General features: G+C 38.4%; 1 long non-coding RNA gene across 2 annotated transcripts in view; it reads right to left on the bottom strand.

The window, feature by feature from the left end:
- Positions 1-21,953, bottom strand: part of LOC142054929 (uncharacterized) — a 210,489-nt gene that overhangs the window by 178,152 nt on the left and 10,384 nt on the right. Inside the window, exon 1 of one of the 2 annotated variants that reach the window (XR_012659732.1) lies at positions 2,345-2,412. The exons of the other annotated variant lie outside the window; for it this stretch is intronic. This is a non-coding gene — a long non-coding RNA (uncharacterized LOC142054929). Of the gene's footprint in view, positions 1-2,344; positions 2,413-21,953 lie in introns of those variants that run through there. 2 annotated transcript variants of the gene reach the window in all.

The raw sequence follows: 21,953 nt of genomic DNA, 5'->3' as shown, positions 1-21,953 counted from the left end.
AAATATCTCCCCCAGGAAGATATACCACTTAATAATGCTTCTGTTTATTTATTGCAAAAATCGAGAATAGCTGGAAGTCCATTATGAGAATCTTTTAGCAAATTTAATTAATTCGTAATTAATTTTATTGGTATTTATGAGAGGAATCTTTAATCAGCATAATTTAGACTGAAAATTACAATATTAGCTAATATTAATTAAACAACAATATAATAATTTCAATAGTTTTAATTATTTTTATATTAAATTACCTACTAGTCAATTCTACACTGCTTTTGAAATTAATTAGCCAACTTAAGCATGCTATGTACCCAATAATCTACCAAGGATAGGACACAATGTTGAAACAAGCCAAGAAAAACTACTTCCAGATATCAGTTGGGTTGTCACCATTTAAAAAAAACGGTTTTAATCCTAATTTTAAATAAACCATGTTCTGTTTAAACCTGGGTACATACTTTTAAATAATGTGGAGCCTTGGATTCTGGAGCTGACATTCCTTTTAGTCTCTTTCCACCTCATGACTGTATCCTCTATTCTCAACAGAGCAGAGTTAGTGTAACCTTATTATTTGTATGGGACATTGCAGAGGAAACAGAAATCTCTCATCTATCTCACTTCTTTGCAGTAACTCTGTTCTTTTGCCTCAGCTAAATATTAAAAAATCAGGGTTTAAATTGCTACAGCTTCACCTCCACACTGTGGCCTCATTAACACAATATGGCAAATAAATACTGGGTTCTTTTATTTGCCTCCTGATCTGGGACCCTTAATGGCTTACACTATCAAGTCTTTCTCCACCATCACAGGAGTATTTCTAATGAGGAAAGGGGATTTCATTGTAGAGCCTGAGATTCCCACAATCGTAAGTAAATTTAGGTTTCTTTTTACACATGGTTGAAGTGAAAAGGGTAAAAAAAGAGGCGCGTTACCCCCAAACTTCATGGGAGCTACTAAATACTGCAGCAGACAGGCATGTATCTATCAGGATATCAACAATACCTGTCCCCCACACAGAAAAAAGACTTTCTGCTTCCTACTGAATTCTCATAGCTAGGGAAGCCCTTCTCTGTCTCACACAGTCTGCTGTCACAAGACAGACTCAGAAAACAACAGTTCTGATGCTCAGAATGCTGGGTGGCAGAATGTAGTTAATGGGAAAAACATTATATATCATAGAGCCATGAATTGGCCCAGTTCAGCTACTGATGGTATGGGTGTAAAGCTCTAAGTTCCTATCTGTAACCTATACTTTTGCATGCATGGCTTTGCACCTTGGAACTCTTCTTGGAATTTTCCATAAAGTGGAAAAAAGGTGAAACCACTATGATCCTTCTGGTTCTTTATTTTGTGAGTTTCACTGGGATAATATCATGCCTCTCAAATACCGTCTTGAATCAGTAACAAAAGAACAAATCTTGTCACATTCACTGCTTCCTTTTCTAGCCAACAATATTCTTTTTATTGGTGAGGAATAGCATAGTATTTGCAGGGTATGGATCTATTCGCATGCTGGCATATAGCGTATACATGTTGGTTTAGAACCTTGGCCTCCTATGACATCAATATGCTTTCATCGATCTGTGGGTCACCTAGATGAGGACCAGAGTGAGTAAATATTTCAGTCTTACAACAACTTCCATTTGCCTGTTTATACTTCAGGCATGGAAATTTGCTGACTGAAAATTCTTTAAACGTTAGCCACAGTTTTCAAAAGCAACTAGGCATTTTGGGAGTCTGAGTTTTATGTTTCTGACTTGGAGCTCCTTGAAGGAATGTAAATTTCATAGGGCAGCCTTGCAAATTCTGAAAACTCAGGCCTTTCCAGGGTGCATCAGCTGGGAGATTGAGTGATTAGTCAAATTTGAAAAGGATGGTGGTTATTTTTGCTTTCTATGCTTACTTCATTTTTTTTCTGTTATCAGGCCAGATATTAAACAGATTTGATCATGGCAACGCTGTTACAGATATAGAAAGCAGGATATAGAAACAAATGGTACTCGAAAGGTAAAGCGTATACCCAAAGCAATACTTTATCTGGCAGGCTGTCATCCTTATTTGCTTCAGAATTTCTCAGTAAAACACCTCCACAACCTTAAAGAAATTATTCAGAATTACTCCAATGAATAACGACTAGGTCTTCAAATGTATTTTGGCAACTACAGTTCCTTAGGTGCTTTGGGAACTCTTACTGTGTGTTTATTTAGACCTTTAAAATCCTAAGAATCTTAGAAAATCTCTTTCTGAGTATTGCAAGATCAGCATTATTCTTCTGAATGTCAGAGCAGAGACTTACAAGAATACAGTATGCTTTATGGGGAAAAGATTAAAACAAAAAGCTGACCTTCGAATAGAAGCCATCCATGGTGCAGAGGGTCAGGTTGGCACCCACAGAGTTAAGCTGGCTAAGTCTACAACAAAAGAAAAAATACTAGCATTGCTATCTATGTAAACGACATTAGCAGCAAGACTGAATTATCTTCTGAATTATTTTATTCCAATTATGTTTTTATATAATTCAAGGTCTAGTGATTTTTTTAATGTTTGCAGTCCCCCAGTTTAATACCAGAAAAGCAATCAGTCATTTGCTTCTCAGACACCAAGTGGCTAGAATAGTTTTTCCATCCATTTGAAAAATATACAATCTGTATTTGCCTTTAAGTACGCATTAGATGACTATTGTAAGTGATTTGTAATTGTTTTTAAATTGTTGAAATTATTTAATATATATTTGCAGTTATACAGTTGTTTAAATGTTCATGTTATAAGCAGTTTTTTGGATTAACAAATTGTTCATTCACCTTTTGGTTTTTAAAAAGGGTAGATAGGAAAAAGACAAAGAAGTGCTTTATTCGAGCACATTGTATTATTTTCTTATTAAAAATCTCTTCTGTAACAACTGGTAATATAAAAATCTGAAGACACCTAGAAAAATATTCAAAATGATCCATTTGGAAGACCAATACTACTTCCGTGTTGAAAGGCAACACTGGGGCCAGTTCCAGACATAGGTTTTTATGTAGTTCAATTTTCTGAGTTTTCAGAAGTTCCCCTAAATACAAAGGCACATTTGTTTACCTGAACGTATAATTTTAATCTAACATAATTCGGTACCAAAGCAGACACAGGTATTTTGCTTAAACTAGCTTTATTTTGGTTTAGCTTCATGAGAAAGCCTGTCTACACAACAAAAGCATGCATTAGCTTAGCTGAACTGGTACAAATTTATATATGGGTACATGTTATATTAATTAACATTCTCACCAGAACTGCTGACCCTCAGGAATGCAGATGACAGTCCCATTCCACAGAAGGGTTATAGCTGTGCAATGGTATCTCTGTTAAAAAGGTTTGTGCTGTCGGAGCCTATTCTAAGTGCAGTGTGCCTAGTCTTAGCAATATAAAATAATATCCCTTTTGCTGCTAGGTTTAAAATAAAGTATGTAGCAAGGAAGATACTCTTACAGCACCAGAAGTCACTCAAATGCCCTCCTTCAAATATGAGACACTGAGTATATATATACACACACACATTTGCATATGTTCAGAAAGGTTAATGATGTCATATGAGACAATGGGGAAGTAAGAAAAGCATGGGCAATATCATGTACATGGACTATGACACACTGTCTAATAACCATGATCAGTATTCTGCTTTTAAAGACACTCAGTGTTAGATAGGATTTCTGTCATGCACATGTGCCTGTAGATGTAATATCTCACATTTTGTTTGCAGCATAATTCTCTCACGAATGAGTCGCATGTGTCTAGCACAGCTAGAACAGCACATAGTGCCTCGTTTTTGCACTTGTAAAAAATCATTGTCTACTTTCTCTGCTTATACTGTTTTGCATACGTTTTCTTGTATTTAAATAATAGAATAAGGAAAAAGTCATGTGATTACATGGCTCCGTGTGGTAACACCCTTGAACACACTTCTCTATGTCTTACATAAACCCCTCAAGATTTCATACAGTTATAATACACTTCCATAATGCCGAGGAACCCTGAGTGAGTGAGAGGGAGACTCCACTGCACAAGGTACCTGACACATATAGCAAAAGGCAATCAAGCCAACATGAGTTTAAGATCAAAGTAAGAGATGGTACACAGGTGAGTGAGGACACAAGGAGGTGGTGTCACTTCACTGTCACCCTGAAAGCCTGGAACAGAGACTTAGCACAGCCTAGAAAAGCCCCTTGTCAGGGCTCAGCCACCCAAACTCAGTGTATTCCTGCTCCGGAGAGATTGTAGCAAAAGTGAAACTGGTAGTAAGAGGAATCCTAAACACAAATATTGAACTCCAGCAAACAAACATTTCCAGTTCCTCAGGTCTCCATAACTATACCATTCAAGAGCAACCCTTCCATTGCTGAAACAATTTTTGATCCAAACTGAAATTAAAAAGCCATTTACAAACTTACTATGCAATAAAAGTTGTGAATTATTCCATTTCAGAATTACCTAAGCGTGTCCAAGCAGCGAACGATCCAGGATACAGGAGAGCCTGTCTGCACTCCAGCGGGGCCAGGTGCTCAGTGGTCCAACCCAGTCATCTACATGGCCCCATTCACATATACGGTCCCCACAGGAACCCCGGTACCCATGAGCCACCAACTGCCTGGAGAGGTGAGACCCTCAGCTCCTTGCTGATAGGCAGCAGCTCAGAGGAGCCAGCTGTGCCCTGATTTGCCCCATCAGCTGCCAGACTGCGGGTTCATAGTCTTCATCACTAGATCTGTGCAGTGCTGAAACATACCACAGCATTAGGTACATCATAAAAGTGAGTTTTAACCTTTTCTGAAAGTTTCTGACACATTAGACTACTTCTGTTAGGCTTTAAATTGCTGACACAGTGTTGCCAAATATGAGTGGTCTGAGCAGCATTTGGTACAGTGGTTTTCAGGTTGTAAGTATGATATAAGCATGATATAAGGATACATTCACTTACAGGTGCAGTTTTCACAAGCTGTATCTTATATACACAAATGAAATTACTAACAAAACTTGTTGGACAGGGAAAACTAAGCAGAAATGCGTGAATGAGTTTGGGCAAATTCTCTTTCGTCTCAGAAAAAAGTAGTACACACCACTCACATTCACAGGTAAACGCCAATCTGCATGCTAAACTGCTTAGCTGTGCGCTAAGAGAAGCTCAACTGAGCCTACTTTGAAAAGGTGGCCCTTAGTGCCTTGGTGTTCCCTCTTGAGTGAGGTACGCTCCAGTTTTTATCACCAGCACCAGCACCTGACTGGCTTTAAGACAGATATTCTGGATTTATGAAGTCCAGGTACCTGAAAGACTAGATGTGGTCTCATGTAGCTGGTATCAGAAGAGACACTTGAACTAGCAGTCTAACACAGACAGCATGGTATTTTTTGTGAAGGCTAAACATTTTCTGGCTTATCGATGCGATGAAGCTCAAGCTTATTGACTTTCAGAAGCCTTCCGCAGTCTTATTTATTATCCTTGGCATTTGAAAATGAAAGTGGTTTTGTGGGATCAAACATAGGTCATGACTGTCTCATGGCCATTTGTTAGTCTATACAAACTGAATTTGGTAGTTCCAGGTCCGACTCCTAATGTATGTTTGCCATTATTATTTATCATCACCAACATACCTGACAACACTTTTAATGGCTCTCTCAAGGGAGAAGCGAAGGGCTGAATGGACTAAAGGAGCAAGCTCTCTCTCAGCCTCCAAGTACTGGTTGCTGCAGCAAGGGCTGCGGGGCTCTCAGCCAGGCAACCAGTGGAAGCTGGCCTCTGGTCTGCCAAATTTCTAAGAAAAGTTGTTTAAAAATATCCTGACATATACGGAGAAAGTGGGTGAGGCTGCACACATGCCTGCAGTGGCTAAGCCTGGACATTTACACATAGCATACTGATTGTGACGGACACTGCTCAAGCTTCCCCTTCACAGTTACTTTGACACCTACCTAAAGCTCTGCAATTATTATTTTTGCAGTATCTTATGCCTTCCTTCATCTCCAGGAACTATTTACATCTATTTCTTAACATATTGAGCTTCTCACATGTATATACTTGATCCCTACACCAGTTTCAGACATAACCTTTTGCAGTATTCTAGTGTATGTGTGGGGATAATGAAACCACCCCAAAGGGCATTCACATAAGCAGTAAGCACCTCAGAATTGATCACAATCAGTTACACTATCTATTCAAGGTAACAATTATCCTTCTTTTGCTCCTTTTGCTTTATGTACTTAAGTAGCAGAGTTAGAAGAGAAGCTGTCCCCTTGTGGTTAATAATTGATTTTCTACCAATCAGAGCTCAGGATGGGCTCAACCAGACCTATGATATTTTAAAAATTAATTATATTTTAGACAGGTCAAGGTATAGCCTCCAAGTCAGTTGACAGACTCTGTAAAACCCAGACAAAGAGAAGAACGACACAACAAGCCGCAATGTTCATTACTCTCGCTGTTCCTATTATTGACTAATTTTGAGTAAAATCTATGGCTCATTGTCTTTTAACATTTAGTTAGCATACATTTATCTAAATCTTACAAGATCAGATGACACTGAATATGATCATCTGAAGCGTAACTTGATTTTAAGCTCATTTTTAAAGCTAACGTACTTTGTGTAAAGAAACAGTTTGGAATAGGGGGCCAGATTATGACAGCTCTCTCACAAATGTGTGCATAGGCATTGGGGCAGAAAAAGCCCATGCCCGTATAATCCTCCAGAGCTGTTAACACTGTCCTGCCCCCTCCTCCTCAAGGCTGAGTGCTGGGAGGCATCTCCTTGGAACAGCTGGCTGCTCCCAGGAACACATGCCCCTCCTTCCTTCCCAGCACACTGCCAATATGGAGCAAGCTTCTGGCTGAATACATAGAAATGATCCTGACCCTGTCCAAAAGTCAGCTGCCTGGAACTGGACCCATGTGAACAACCACATTTTTGTTTTCTTGGTCTGTGCCTATTTGGGTAAAACTACTATTTTTCTGAATTTACACAGGGATAGAGCTTCTAGGAAGACAAAACCCAGAAAACAGCAATAGCAAAATATTAATATAGGGATAAGAATTTTTCATTATACTCTCTAAATTAAAATAAAATTTGAGAAAAAGTTATTGTAAATTTTCTTTTAAAATATTTAATGTGGAAATTTCATTGAAACATTTATATTAAAAAATCCAACCTTAAAATTACGACTGGCCTAAATCCTTCCCTCAAAAGCAACTACCTTGAATTGCAGTGTGAATAGGATATATATGTTAGAAGAATTTGGCAACCAACGAATTTTTTTGTTTTTCTTTAAGGAGCTGGTACAGTGTACCTCTCCATAATGAGCAGGTTAATTTGCAGAGGCCGCCTCAAAAGCAACGTTTTCAAAACCCACTGGGCTTTCCCCCCAGCTCATTACACAAGATGTTGCAATATTGCCCAGATATTCATACTACATCTTGTTTTGAGTGTGTAAACTGCTTTGTTTGAAGTTGGTTGAGAGTCCATAAGCAACCTGGGAGACACGATTTCCTTACAGGAACTACAGTATGACTACAGGTCAGAATGGTGAGTGAGTTTGTGATGGTGAGTGTGTACATATGCATGTGTATGTAGGTACATACATCTACAAAAATATGCAGGAAGTAGAGTGTAAGTGTTTGGGGCATGTGTATTTCCATCAGGATTAACAGCACACTAAAAAGGAGAAAAGGGTCCTTTCGTTGTTATGACTAAAAATTCTCTGCAGCCAGCAGCCCTACAGCGGTGGCATGTGGATTAGGCATTGGTTGCTTTAGGCCTCTATGTTGTCCTAGTAGACTTGTATACAAACAGGAAAAATTTTAGAAATATGTTGTTATCACAGCAAGTGAAATGCTTGTTAAAGAAATGAAGTATTTAGTTAAAAAAAAAAGGTTATTATGGGTCTGCCATTTATCAGGTTAAAAGTCTAGGCAATGCATGCTTTCTGTTTACACAAAAAACCATTATTGATTTCTAGCAGTTCACTCATTTGCATATAAAAATCTGTACCTAAATATGATCTTCAGTTTTAAGCCACATGTACTATGGGCTTGACAGACTAGATGGTATTTAGAAGTGCCTTACATAAGGCAAAATGGAAAAATATTGAAGTTCTGCATTGCAGACAACAGAAGATTTTTAACAATGCATAGGAGAATTGCAATATCTTGGTTAGATTTTACCTGTTCTCAAGGCACTGCAGCTACACACTTGAAACGTATCTTCTTTCAACAGCTTTGTAGATTTTATATCATAATATAACTTCAGACATTTGTTTGAAGGCAGACAGCAAGTCTTTTTTTGAAGCAAAGCCATTTAAATCCCATGCAGTCCCAGATTTTTGCATCAAATTCCTACTGCAATGCCTACAAGTTTCCATAGTACAGAAGAAAATAATGCTGTTCTGCAGACACACATGTACATAAATCTTTAAGAAATGTTCTAACGTAAACAAATGAGGTTAAAGAGAATAGCAATAGAGACACCCTCAAGATTTAATTATTCAAAACAATAGTTTATCATCTGTTCCTAGTTTTGAGCTACATATGTGTCTACTCCAGAGCTAACAGTGGGGACGGCAAAACACAGTTGCTGCAGTTTGCTTTTGGCTTACGGAGACCTTTGAAATTTCTATCATGGAGACAGCACATACATAATCAACAGAGAGGCAGCCAGGTTTGGATCTTCAGCACCCATTGCTGAGGTCTCCTGACTAGCTTATTTAACCTTGTCCCTTTCTCTCCTGTCTTTTATTAATCTGAAGATTCCCAAGCTTCATGTTCTGAAACTTCTTTTCTTTTCATATCATATCATATCATATCGTATATCATATCAGTAGAGTTAATTGCTTCAGGTAGATCAGCCAGTTGAAGGGAAACCGTGCAAAAAAAACCTGGAGTGCTCACTGGCTAGAGCAGTAGAATTACATTTACGATGCCCATACGTGAAATCCCTGGCCCCTATCTCACAGCCAAAACCACGCTAATTTTCTAGAAACCAGGTCAAGCCTATGTAGCTAAATAGGGTTTATGTCCTCTTACTTACACCGTTTACTTACTTACATTGTGCTCGGTGAACATGATGAAATTCTCCTCTTTCTCCTATTGCTGTGTATTTAACTTCTCAAAATATTCTACAACTACGCCACAAGACCACAAAATGAGGAGTGACACAGTCAGCCTGCCTTTGGAGTACACTAACGTGGACCCTTGTGACAAGGTCTGTATCAGAGAGAGACAGCAAGTGTCTGTCTCTGGGCAAAATGGGCCCAATGTTATTCAATATCTTTGTAAGTGATCTGGATAACAGGATCAAGTGTAGCCTGATGAAGTCTGCACATGACACCAAGCTGAGGGGGGAAGTAGACACTCCAGAAGGGAGAGCTGCTCTGCAGGGAGATCTGGATAGGCTGGAAGAGTGGGCCAGCAAGAACCTTATGAAGTTCAACAAGGACAAGCGTAAGGTCATGCCCCTGGGAAAACATAATCCGGGAGTGCAACACAGGCTGCGATCCACCTGGCTGGAGAGCAGCTCTGTGGAAAGGGACCTGGGGGTCCTGGTGGACAGGAAGCTCAACATGAGCGAACAGTGTGCTGCTGCGGACAAGAAGGCCAACAGGATGATGGGTTGCATCAAAAAGGGCATCGCCAGCAGAGAGAAAGAAGTCATTATCCCGCTCTACTCAGCGCTTGTCAGGCCACACCTGGAGTACTGCATACAGTTCTGGTCCCCGCTGTACAAAAAAGGATGTGGACAGGCTGGAAGGGGTCCAGCGAAGGGCCACCAAGATGATCAGAGGACTGGGAAGCCTGCCATATGAGGACAGGCTGGGAGAATGGGTTTGTTCAGCCTTGAGAAAAGGAGGCTCAGAGGGGATCTCATCCCCATGTACCAGTACTTAAGGGGTAGCTACAAAGAAGACGGAGACCCCCTTTTTACAAGGAGTCACATGGAGAGGACAAGGGGGAATGGACACAAGTTGCTCTTGGGGAGATTCTGGGTGGACATGAGAGGAAAATTTTTCACAGTGAGGACAGTCAGCCATTGGAATAATCTCCTCAGGGAAGGGGTTGACATGGCCATGTTGGACACCTTTAAGAGTCGTTGGGAGAGGGTGCTGGGCCACCTTTTCTAGACTGTGCTCTTCCTAGAAGTGTTGGACTAGATGATCCCTGAGGTCCCTTCTAACCTGGGATTCTGTGATTCTGTGAAAATAAATATTGCTGGGAATGGCAATAGGCAGGGACTTAGTTTAAATTGAAAGGAAGAAAGTTGAAACAAAGAGGAGCTGAAATATATGAAAAATGCAAAGTCACTGGGAAATCCCAGGGCACGCAGCCTTTCTGAAATTAAGTTACTTTTGCAGACATCGGAAAAGTCTTAGGAAAACAAATGTTCACCAGAACTTGGAACAGCTATCTTTTGGTAGCCCAACTATACCAAGAACAGCTCATTCAGAACAGCTGAAAAAGTGAACTCCACTGGCAAAAATCAAGCAGATGTTTACCTGCAATGAAAGGCAAAGCTGTCATTTCGATATACGAGAGAGTGGTTTACAAGAACAGATGATTGTATTATAGCTGGGATAAAACCTTAACTAACTTGCTCTCACTCACATCCCTGTATCTGCTAAGCTTGAGCAACCAGAGAGACTTGAGTTGAATGGGAATATACAGATCTGAGCGGCACCTATATATTAGTCAAAAAAGGCCATACTGTCTTACTTTACCCTCCTAGGAAGACAGAGTAATGCTTATTACTCAGAGAGAAAGAAGCTGACCCACTGAAGGACCTTCCTATCCATCCCTGCAAGCTTTCTCAAGCAAATCAACAAAACCTTTATGGATACTTCACCCGTATTGATCCAGAGATCAGCTACCATGGATAATAATGCTGTCTCTGTATTGTACCTATCCCTAAAACCAGAGATGTATGGTTAAGAATGAATAGTAAGTAAAAGACACAAAAGTTTATTGATGTAGAACTACTGTGAAGTTTGGACAGGAAGGAAAATAAAACTCTGAATCCATCCCTAACTCTCATTTTAACCTGGTCTATGTCTGACTTCCATAAATACATAGTCAAAGGGTTCTGTGGCCGTTCTAAGCCACAAAACAGTCATTAACTTCAAACATACCATCCTGTTCATTTCCATTTAAGCCCCCTCTACTGACATGCCTGATACTTTTTCAAATATTTAAACACTGGGATTTTTAAACAAATCGATTGAATTTCACTGGAATTTGGACACTGATACTCTTTAATCTCCTTTCAAGATCCCAGTCATAGCTTAAACATTTTTCTGTTTATTAATTTATTAACCCCAGAAATACTTAGGTATAAAAACAACAACAAAAAAAAAAACAACCCAAACTTACTTTTAAATGAGCACACAGGACAGTGTATAACAGCAAACACACAAGTTCATATTTAGGACTAGATCATATTATAGACTTTGGAAGGATTTACAGGTCTCAGTTGCTTGTTGTGTTGAGTATAACACACTATATTACGTTTATGTGTACCATTGCCCTCTACAGGATGGAATTTTGGATTTATGAAAGCATTGTGATTATTTTGCTTTCTAGTAGCAAGCTCACAAAGCAGTACATATTTACTTCCAAAGGTGGAAGCCTGTAATTTTGTCACAGAAGGTTATAGATTCCTTATCTGATAACTTATTCTGTAATATTAAAGAAGCAATCAAGTAGACAACGTAGATCAGCTTTATAAAAACATATTCAGAATCATTCCTTCAAAGAACCAATATGATTGCAGATGCAGATACAGATGCAGAAAGCATCCAGCATCTTTACCTCCCAAGATGTCCGTCTTTATATAATCAGTAGCTTGTACAGGACATGTCCAATAAGCACTTTTCCATATCTAGACTCTTTTGGAAATGTGTCACATTTTCAAAATGTTAAATATGAAATGCATTTAAAACATACAAGTACAAGAAGAAACTTGCAAATACTAATCTGGCATTCTGAGCATATAGTTCTATCACTTCATTTCACCATTATTTGCATTCACAAACCTGCAACAGCAATTCTGGATACAGAAATACAAGACAGTTACTTTTATGTGATATTACTTACATAATATGCCCATACTTTCACTTAAAATCTGGCCACGGGGCACACTTAGGATGCTGGGAAAGGTCCATGATGTAAGCAAAACCCAAGGGGTGTTCATAAGTACGTACTGACCCTGCATGAAATCTTAGTACAGTAAATCAGAATTTTTGGTGCCACTTAAAAAAAAGGCAAAGTTCTCATGGAATTCCGATCTCTACCAGAAACTTCAGGCTTCACAAAGTATTTATCTCTGAACTTAAAAGTGTGCAAAAATGAGTTTTAGCGGAAACACTATGATATCAATTTTTGTCATTATCTGAACTATCATGTCTCCAGTTTCATGTAATTTTCAATGTTCAGGTTAAATCAAATTATTTTTATAAAGACAAAGAGACCACTGGTTCAGATTACTTGTTAAGAAGTCTTCCTTCATTTACAGATTAAACTTCACTGTGTAAACCACATACACAGAAAAATTGAACAGATACCTTCTAAAACTGAATGAGATATCCCTATCAGGACTTTCACGTGTGTCAGTGGTATATGGATCTCTTTTATTATCGTTCATTTTGCTTTTTGTTAATTACAAAAGGGAGAAATATCCTTTATTGAAAGAAATGTTATTTTAAAAAATGCATTTCAGAAAAGCATTGAACAAGACATTAATAACAAACTGAAAGGATAAGCAGAAGGGAAGTCTGAAAAATTCTATATTTGTATTATACAGGCATTGTTTTTGTTCCTGGCACCTTATTTTTCATGTACATAAAGAGAACGCAAGCTACAGCAGGGTGAGACAAAGATCAATGCTGAATGTATTACTTGGCATTGGTCAGACTCAGTTTAATAAGAAAAGAATTGATCCATTAAGCTAAACTAATTCTTGGCCGAAAATGGTTGAAATCTCTTCTTTATACTGCTAGCTTCATAAAGACCTATAATATTTGGAAGAAACAACTCAGAGCTGAGTTTAATAAGATTAAATGTATTGCAAATATACTTAACAAGAATCTATCAAGTTGTTAATGATTACTATTAATATCAAACAATTTTTGTATAGAATTTTTTATTAGAGTAGTTGTAAAATATAGCCATGTGAGAAGCGATATAAAAAGGGTTTTAGGTAATTTGTAGCAGCTACAATTGCAGAAGCAAAACCTTAACTTATAAAATATAGTAATTTATTTTATCAGTCCAGTTTCTCATATAAGTGCAATTCAATTTGTAAAGTATTTAAGTGCCAGTCATTAACACTGTATAGCAAAGTGCAGAAGGACAGAATCTACTATATGTGATTGTGTTATTATATGTGAAGAGACTGCAAAATAAATTACTTTTTCTGTCAGCAAGGCTGGAGACCTATTGTTTAAATACAACTTCAGATTTCTATGAACTACTCTACAAAGCACTGTTTCATAGCTAAGATGGCTAAAAGCAGTTATTGGTACTGTAAGGATGCCCTACACTGTCAAAGGGACATATTGACATTCATTTGCCTCTGTCACTGCTTCCTTGCAGAGTATGTCCTCTCTGAAGACCAGAGGTGCTCTGCATCGCCAGAGAGCTACCATCCCAAAGCCACAAGCTCCTACCCTGCGGCACAGCATTGCCAGGGCAAGGCCCAGGGGAAAACCCCCACCCCCTGTGAGGCACGCCAGTGTTGCCTTGGGTAGCCTGCATCTGTGCCTCTGTGTTGCGCCCTCTCCTTGGACAAATACAGCACCACAGGTTAAAATTCTGCCCATCAACCAGCTTTTATAACTGCGTTTAAACATGTTTTCTAGATGGTATTGTCTCTTTAAACAATATATAAAAGAATGAGAGCAAGAATTACTGCTTCACCTAGGATTTAAACAGAAGAGGACATAACTGGAATCAATTCAGCAGTGGTTACAATCTAGTCACAGTTTTAATTAAGATGACAATGTGACAAAAATACATGCACACAAAAAAAAATCAAAACTCTGAATTCAGAAAAGAGAATTACTGAAACAGTGGGTGAGACTGAATGGAAAACAGCACTGGAGGAAAAGGAGAGAGGAGGAAATGGAAAGTACTGAAAGTCAATTATTACATGCCTGAAGGTTATATGCGCTGTCTAGAATCAGAACATTGTGTGTTAAAATATATATTGTGGATGAAGAGGAAAATGTATGAAAATTGATTTAAGAAAAAGGCATATTTAAGTTATAAAAATATAGACAGGGAAAACAACTAGAAAGATTATAGCATGGAATTAAAAGACTATAACATACTGATATGGAAAGCAAAGGGGGGAAATGAAAAGAAAAGTTCACATAAGGTGAGGAAATTGTAAATAAAGATTTTTTTCTTTTCAAGCATGTAAAGAGCATAAGGTGACCAAAGAAACAGAAGCACACCTATGAAATGGCAAATGGCAGTTTACTAACAGGAAGGAGAGACCACTTAAACTCTATTTTATTGTCCACAAAACAAAGTTGGGACTGATGACAGGATCAGACACAGATTTCCTGGGGGAGGAAGAATAAACACCAAAGAAAATCAGTAACATGCCAAAACAACTCATCAAGAAATTAGAAAGTCTGAAGATTGACATAACTCCAGGAATAGAGAGAATTAATTCAGTGCTCAGAAAGATATGTCAGAAGAGATAGAGGAATCATTAGCAGATATATTTAAAACCTGTTTGGAAATATGAGCTGGACTGATGAGAGGTCAACGATAGCCGCTATCTAGACAAATACACACCCCTGACTTCGCACCTATGACATACTCTTGAAACGTTATTACTTCAGGAAAAAATATGATTAAAAGTTTGTATAGCTGCACAAGAAACTGCTAGAACGGCTCACCAAAGGGATATCATGCCTAAAAATGCCCTCAGCACTTTTTAAAGAAGAATTACAAGTTATTGATCATAATGGAAGGTACAAGCATATCTTCCACACTCTTCAGGAAAGCTTCTGATAGATTGACATGTGGAAGACTAATCTACAAGGTCAGGAAGTGTGGGAACAATCAGTAAGACGACAGGATATGTTTGACAGAGAAAAACTGCTAGGCTAGTCAATGAAAAGAAACGGGCTAAAATTCAGAATGACTGAAGTACACTGAGACAGACTAAAAACCTGGCAGAGAAGAAGTGTAGACAAATTAATTCAGTGTTGAAAAATTTATGCTAACAAAACTAGCAGCAAATAACAAGCAAAGGGGCTCTACCCTTGAAAGGCATAAAGTTCAAGTCTCTCACATTGATGTACTCCATTAATTTAAAATTTCTGGTTTCCACAAGAGAAAGAGGTGAGAAGCAAGCCCTCTGAACATCACAAGAATCAAGAAAGGGAAAACTTTTTTTTAAAACCCAGTGCAAATTGCAATTGATGGCAGAAGTAAGCCTCCTCACTTTTCTCGATCACTGTAATATAAAGCAATGAAAACAAACTGGCACACTGAAGCATCTTGGGGATTGGCCCAAACCTTACAGAAATCGGTGGTTTTCTTCACCAATGACAGTGCATCTTTAGGTCAGACTATTGCTTACTTCAGAAAACTACAGAATTTTCAGTAGGGGAAAAAAATCATACCTCTTAAAAGGAAATTAAGACATTAAGTATGACTAATACTATTGGGGTGATGTGCTAAAAAGCATGGAACAGAGCTGTCACACAATCATTTCTCTCTACCTTTCAACTGTTCATGAGCCACACTAAGTGTTCTTTTCCTTTGGTTGTCCTCTAAAATTACCTACTTTGTTTCTTTGGTTAGTCCCCATTATCAAGTCCTTTGGTATTTCTAGCAATTCCAACACGAGCACTTCCTCCTTAGCGGAAACAGAATATTCTGTATAGACCAGGCCCATTGACTTATTGGCATAATATTTTAGTCATATTATTCATCCCATCCCACTAAGAAACTGATCACTACCCACTGAAATCAGTTGCAATATTGCCACTGATCTGAGTGGAAGCTGGATCAGATTCAGTGGCCAAGTTATCACGGAGAGTTTTTCATTGATCTGTCCACAATGACACAGAGAACCCCACAAGAAGTTAAAACTAATATAGAATCTGGAAATAGATTTTTTAAAAAAATTATTCTCAACATATTAGTTACAAGCAGTGGAATAGTATAGTGATTGCTACAGAAATGGGAAACTGACAGTTCAAATGGAAACATATCATGAACAAAAGAAAAGGGAAATGATTTCTTAACCTCACCAGCCTTAGGAGATAGTCCCCTTTACAGAGCAGGCTGGCATGTAACATCTTCAGAAGAAAATGGTGTGAGTGAAAAAAACGCTTATATGTTTAATTTAGATGTAGTTACTGCCAATCTAGAAAAGAACCTCTTAAACTAAACATTTGATTACCTATCTCCAAGACTTGATATAGAAATTCTCTTATACCAATGAGATTATGTGCTTTCTCCTTTACCTCCTGTTGTGGTTTAGCCCCAGTCAGCAACTAAATACCACACAGCCAGTCGCTCACTCCCCCCACCCCTGTGGGATGGGGGAAGAGAATCAGAAAGGCCAAAGTAAGAAAACTTGTGGGTTGAGATAAGAACAGTTTAATAATTAAAATAAAACAGTAATAACAATAATAATAATAGCAATATAATTAAAAAGAAAATAACGAGAGAGAGAGAAAGAGAGAGATGAACCCTCGGGAGGAGGAAAAAAAACAAAAATCCAAACAAGTAGTGATGCAACCGCTCACCACCTGCCGACTGACACTGTTGGTCTCTGAGCCGCGATTGCTCTCCCAGTTAACATACTGGGCATGACATTATGATATGGAATATCCCTTTGGCCAGTTTGAATCTGCTCTCTTAGCTGTGCCACCTCCCCTCCCGGCTTCTTGTGCACCCGGCAGAGCATGGGCAGCTAGAAAAGTCCTTGACTAGTACAAGCACTACCCAGCAACAACCAAAACATCAGAGTGTCATCAACATTATTTTCATACTAAGTCCAAAGCACAGCACTATGCCAGCTACAGTGAAGAAAATTAACTCTATCCCAGCTAAAACCATGACACTTCCATTTTGGTTCTTTCTACTATTTCATACATTCCTTCCTAATCAGACACAGCTGCCATTGGCTTCAAGGCAGGATGTCATTCAGTGCCATTAGAAGTATTACTCTGCAGTAGAGGAATGGAGTTCATACCTGTTTGGTTGCTAATGCTTAGATAAAGAGGTTTGCCATAAATGCCTTTAGCAAAGCAAAAATTACAAATGCACAGTTAAAAAAAAAACTAAAAAAAATATTAAGTGTGTGATGTTCAAAAGCACTCAGTTGGCCTAATTCTTTCAATAATAGTGGAATTCCCACTGACTTCACCAGATGCAGAGTTAGGCCAGCAATGAGCACATCTGAGAAATTGCTCCATGCTGAACAAACTCTGATCAATGAAGGTTTATTTTTTAATGACTTAACAGCTTGTGAAAGGAGCACATTGACTGCGCTCTGTTTCTACCCACAGCACATCTCATCATGAACTAGTGCAGCACAAGTTTATTTATGAAATTAAGATATCTCATACCTGTCCTTTAGAAGATAGGAGACTTTTCTTCGTGCCTATCCAACAAGATATTGGTTGGACAGACATGATGAGTTGAGAAAACTACCAAAATTAATATGAAAAATGGTGAGTTTTATGATGAACACCTTTCAAGCAGACTGATCACATAAGGCATGGCACAGCCAGCCAAAAGTAAAAGCTTTTAATCAGTACCAAGATGGAATAAAATGAAACTATATCACTAGTTTCTGGAAAAGCTTTTGCACACGATGCCAAATTCTCAGAGTGAGATAGTTTCTCAAAAGCTTAGGGAGAAAAAACAAACCGCAGTAAAAAAACCCACAGAGACCTCTGATTAGAGTAGCTGTGATTTCTGTCATGCTTTTGATGTTTCACTTACTGCAGTTGTAAGGGACTGATTTAATCCTGGTAGGTGGAAAACAAAGAGCAGTGCCCGAAAACCAGCATTTATCACGCAGCCTGATTCACAGAATCTCATCATGTTTTCAAATGAAGCTGTTAAACCATCCCCGAAAAAGTTACTGGAAAGTATCATTGTGGCAGAACATATGTGTGCAGTGTATGCGGGGCGTAGGCAGCGGGTATGGGAAATTGTTAGTTAAAAGGACCAAATGACTGAAAGAGGAAAAAGAGAAATTATGGTACAGCTAAAAATATGCCTGTTATACAGTGAATGTTCTTGCATTTACTCTTTTTGAAATCTGTTACATGATATTGTCTATTTTGCTTTTTAATTTTCAGCATGGTCTCCTTCACTGGTGTTCGTGTTGAACTCAGGAGTTCCTTGCTTCAAATTGTAGTGGAAACCTCATTTTGAACAATTTAGTCAGGCAATGAACTAAAGCTGGAGGTAGTCAGGCAGCAGAAGTTTCTGCTATACCTTAGCATGCAGTCCTGATTATAGTGCTATTATAGTTTGCTGTTCATAGAAATCAAGGAATTTATGAATCATTAAAAGGTGCAGGTGATAAAGAAGTTATTATAATAGCATTCAGAAATATTACAGGAACTATCACAAAAGCTACAGTGTTAACACCATTGCCTGAAATAAATGCAGTTGTGAAATTATATGATAGCTGAGGATGTAGACACACCAAATTTTCAGCCGGCCTCAAACCAGTCACTAGTCACTTGCACGCTTTTGATATATGGCTACTTTCGTACAAAACTGTTTTAGCTGTACAGAAAATGTACTAACACTCATTAAAAGTCCATTGTGTAAAAACCCTGAGCTGGAGATTGTGAAAACATGGGTTTGTGAATGTTAATAGGTCTTATACTAAGTTACTCATTTTCTCATATTTTGCTCAGAATCCCCCAATGTATTAAAAATATATTAGGTACCAAACCCACTAGCCCTTAATTATATTAGCGACCAATTACTTACAAGCACTGTTCATGGCTGAGAAGACTTATTTTACTTTTCAGTCATTCAGCACGGCTTGTATGGAACAACAGCTGAAGCATTTCTCTTTGTGTGTGTAAACATCAAGTGTTCAAAAGATAGGATATAAAAATTTGGGAAAATCATTGTTTTGGTTACCTGAAGACCTGATTTCTGAAAGTCTGACTTTCTGAATTTCAAACATGTCTCCTGACCAACATGAGCAACTAGTACTTAACATGCATTGCTGCCACCACCACCACAGGCATCTAGTTTTTGTTATTGATATTATTATTTTAGGTGCATAACCATAAAATTAGCAAGACCAAAACCAGGCCTATTTAAGCATTATGCTTTCAGAAAGTTATTCAGCTGCATTTTTAAAATGCACATCCTTTGAACAAATGCAGTAGAAAACTGAACAAGAGTCAAGAGAAAGGACGACATTTATTATATGTAAATAGAATCTGTTGTATCCAGAACTTTGCTGACTTTCTTTTTCTGGTCTTTCTTACGCATATCCTTTTAATTGACTGTTTAAATTTCTGCAGGACTCAACAGGGCAGAACCACAGCTATTCTGATCGGCTGCTACAGAAAGTTCTTAGCTCTGGTCATTTTGCTTCATATTTGCCTCATTCTTCCTGCTCCTCACATTAGTCCTCTGCTTGATATTTTTCCAACATCCTTTAAAACAAAGAGTCAAGACTTCATGCAACAGAAAAACAGATGAACCCATTAACTATAGCCCAATTCCCCTTTATACTCTTTGAACTAGAGAGGCCTGACAGTTCACTGAAGGGGTGCGGCAGGTCAGGTTTGAAGTCCATTAATACAGCCGCGAGGGCTTGCTTGCACAACACCTTTCCACGCTGCCTCTCGCTCTAGTTAGAGCTACAGTAAAACTTCCTTTGCTTTGATGAACACTGAAATTCATCAAGTTCAGCTCTCAGAATAGGTTTAAGACAGAAGGAAAATAACTATCTTTACCGATCCGCACCATTTTTTCTTGACTAATGCATGGGACAAAAGAGGCAAAGTTCCTCAGTTCTAGGCTGGCTATATTACCTTCCTCCCAGGGGTACCTTGGGAAGGTCCTTTAGTTTCTCTGAGTCCCAGTTTACCCACCTATTAGATAGGCCTTCTTGACCAACTGTGCTGCAGAACGTGAATCCCTCTTCCAGATGCCCAGCCATTTCATTATTATCTTCACAGATTCTTAAATTTAACACAGAGTATAAAGGACTGAGAAAAAAAAAGCATTTAAAGGATGGTCATTCCTTTCTTGTGGTGTTCCTCAGCTGTACCTGGCATCATCAAATGCAAAACATTGGCCGATATGGAAAAGAAGCTGTAGTTTTACTCTTCATCCTAATAGCCAGGATAGAGGAATCCATACGTAAAGGTTTTCATGATGTTTTGTCTCAGAAATATTTATCATTATATGAAGCAATAGATGATGTTCCATAGTTAACACTGCAGTGAAGAAATCTGTCTCTGTCCTCAAGTTCCATTATAATAAAAAAAATATAAAAGAAAACAAACAAGTGCATATAAATAACTATTTCTGACAAACAGGTATTTGTCATCATAGTTGCCAAGTGGTGTAATCACTTGCTCTTCTATCACAAATGAGGACCAACACAAACCAGTAATAGTAACAGTTTATTTTTATGTTGCACAACATGTTTTAATCTGAAAGCTCTCTGCAGAATATGGGCAAGATGGTGAGGAACCACAGCCAAAAGCTGTCCTACATCTACAGCAACCTACAAAAGACAGGCGGGAACCCAGTGCAAAAATTGCCAAGGTTTGAGATTTCAGTCAATCGGGGTAACTTGCTTCAGTGTTTGACTAGCCCCCCTGCGACAAACTCTTCCTAATCCCGAATCACAATTTCACCTGTTTCCACTCGTGTCTGTTGCCTCTTCCCCCTTCACTGTGCACCTCTGAGAAAAGTCTGGCTCTGCCCTCTCAGAAAGATACATACTCTCCTGTTGCATACATGAAGACAGCAATAAAGTCTCACTTTACCTCAAATCTAATTGTTCAGGAACATTCCAAAATACCATGTGAGACACATTACCCTCTACCAAATTTATCTATCTCTGAAGGAGAAAGTGTTGTGTCAATCCAACTGGGATTTTAAATTTTCCTGGAAACACTTCTGATAGAATTACTCATTGATAATTGATGAATTTAAATTACTTCTGACAATTAACAAAATTACAAGTGCAAAGTACTGCTTATTGGCAAATATAATGTCCTGGAATCTGCCTGCCTTCTTCATGTAATATTCCCTGTGCTGGCTCCCCAGTGGGATTTTTCACAATAAAATAAGCTGGATTGTGCCCAGAAAGCATATGATAATAAAGCTTTTCCTTTATATAGCTTATATTGTGCAACACATCTTGTTTATTTGTGTAAATTTAGAGTGTGCACTTCTGGATGTATTCAGACTCAGGTTAGAAGTATTAGAGAACTGCCACAGTTACATGAGTACAAAATCTTTATTTCACAGTAATACGTAACAGAACTTCTGGCAGATAACATGCTGCCTGGTAAGGATGGATGCCATACAAATAAAAAGGGTGGGAGAAGTGAAGGCTCTCAACATTCACCTGGTGAAAAGCCGAAGATCCGCAAAACCTTCAAAGAATCTGAACCACTCACAGGACTGGGATGTACATGTACAAGATGACAATTCCTGTATGGTAACTCAAGTGTAAAGCTTGGAAGTGTTACAAAACCAGCAAAGGTTTATGTGTATATTTTTAAATGGAAAACAGAGTAGAAAAATGACACAGAAACTGACCTTGACAGTTTCACAGGGATAGCACTTACATGAAGAGGATCGGTTATTCTCATTGTGCTGAGTGCCACAGGGCTGCCCAACAAGAGAGAGCTGTCTTCTATGTTTTGCTTCTCAAATGCAAGGTTTTGTTGTGGAGACTGCAAAAATGAAG

The sequence above is a fragment of the Phalacrocorax aristotelis genome, chromosome 3 (assembly GCF_949628215.1).
Source record: "Phalacrocorax aristotelis chromosome 3, bGulAri2.1, whole genome shotgun sequence".
NCBI classification, from domain to species: domain Eukaryota; kingdom Metazoa; phylum Chordata; class Aves; order Suliformes; family Phalacrocoracidae; genus Phalacrocorax; species Phalacrocorax aristotelis.
This window is presented reverse-complemented; position numbering and strand designations above follow the sequence as displayed.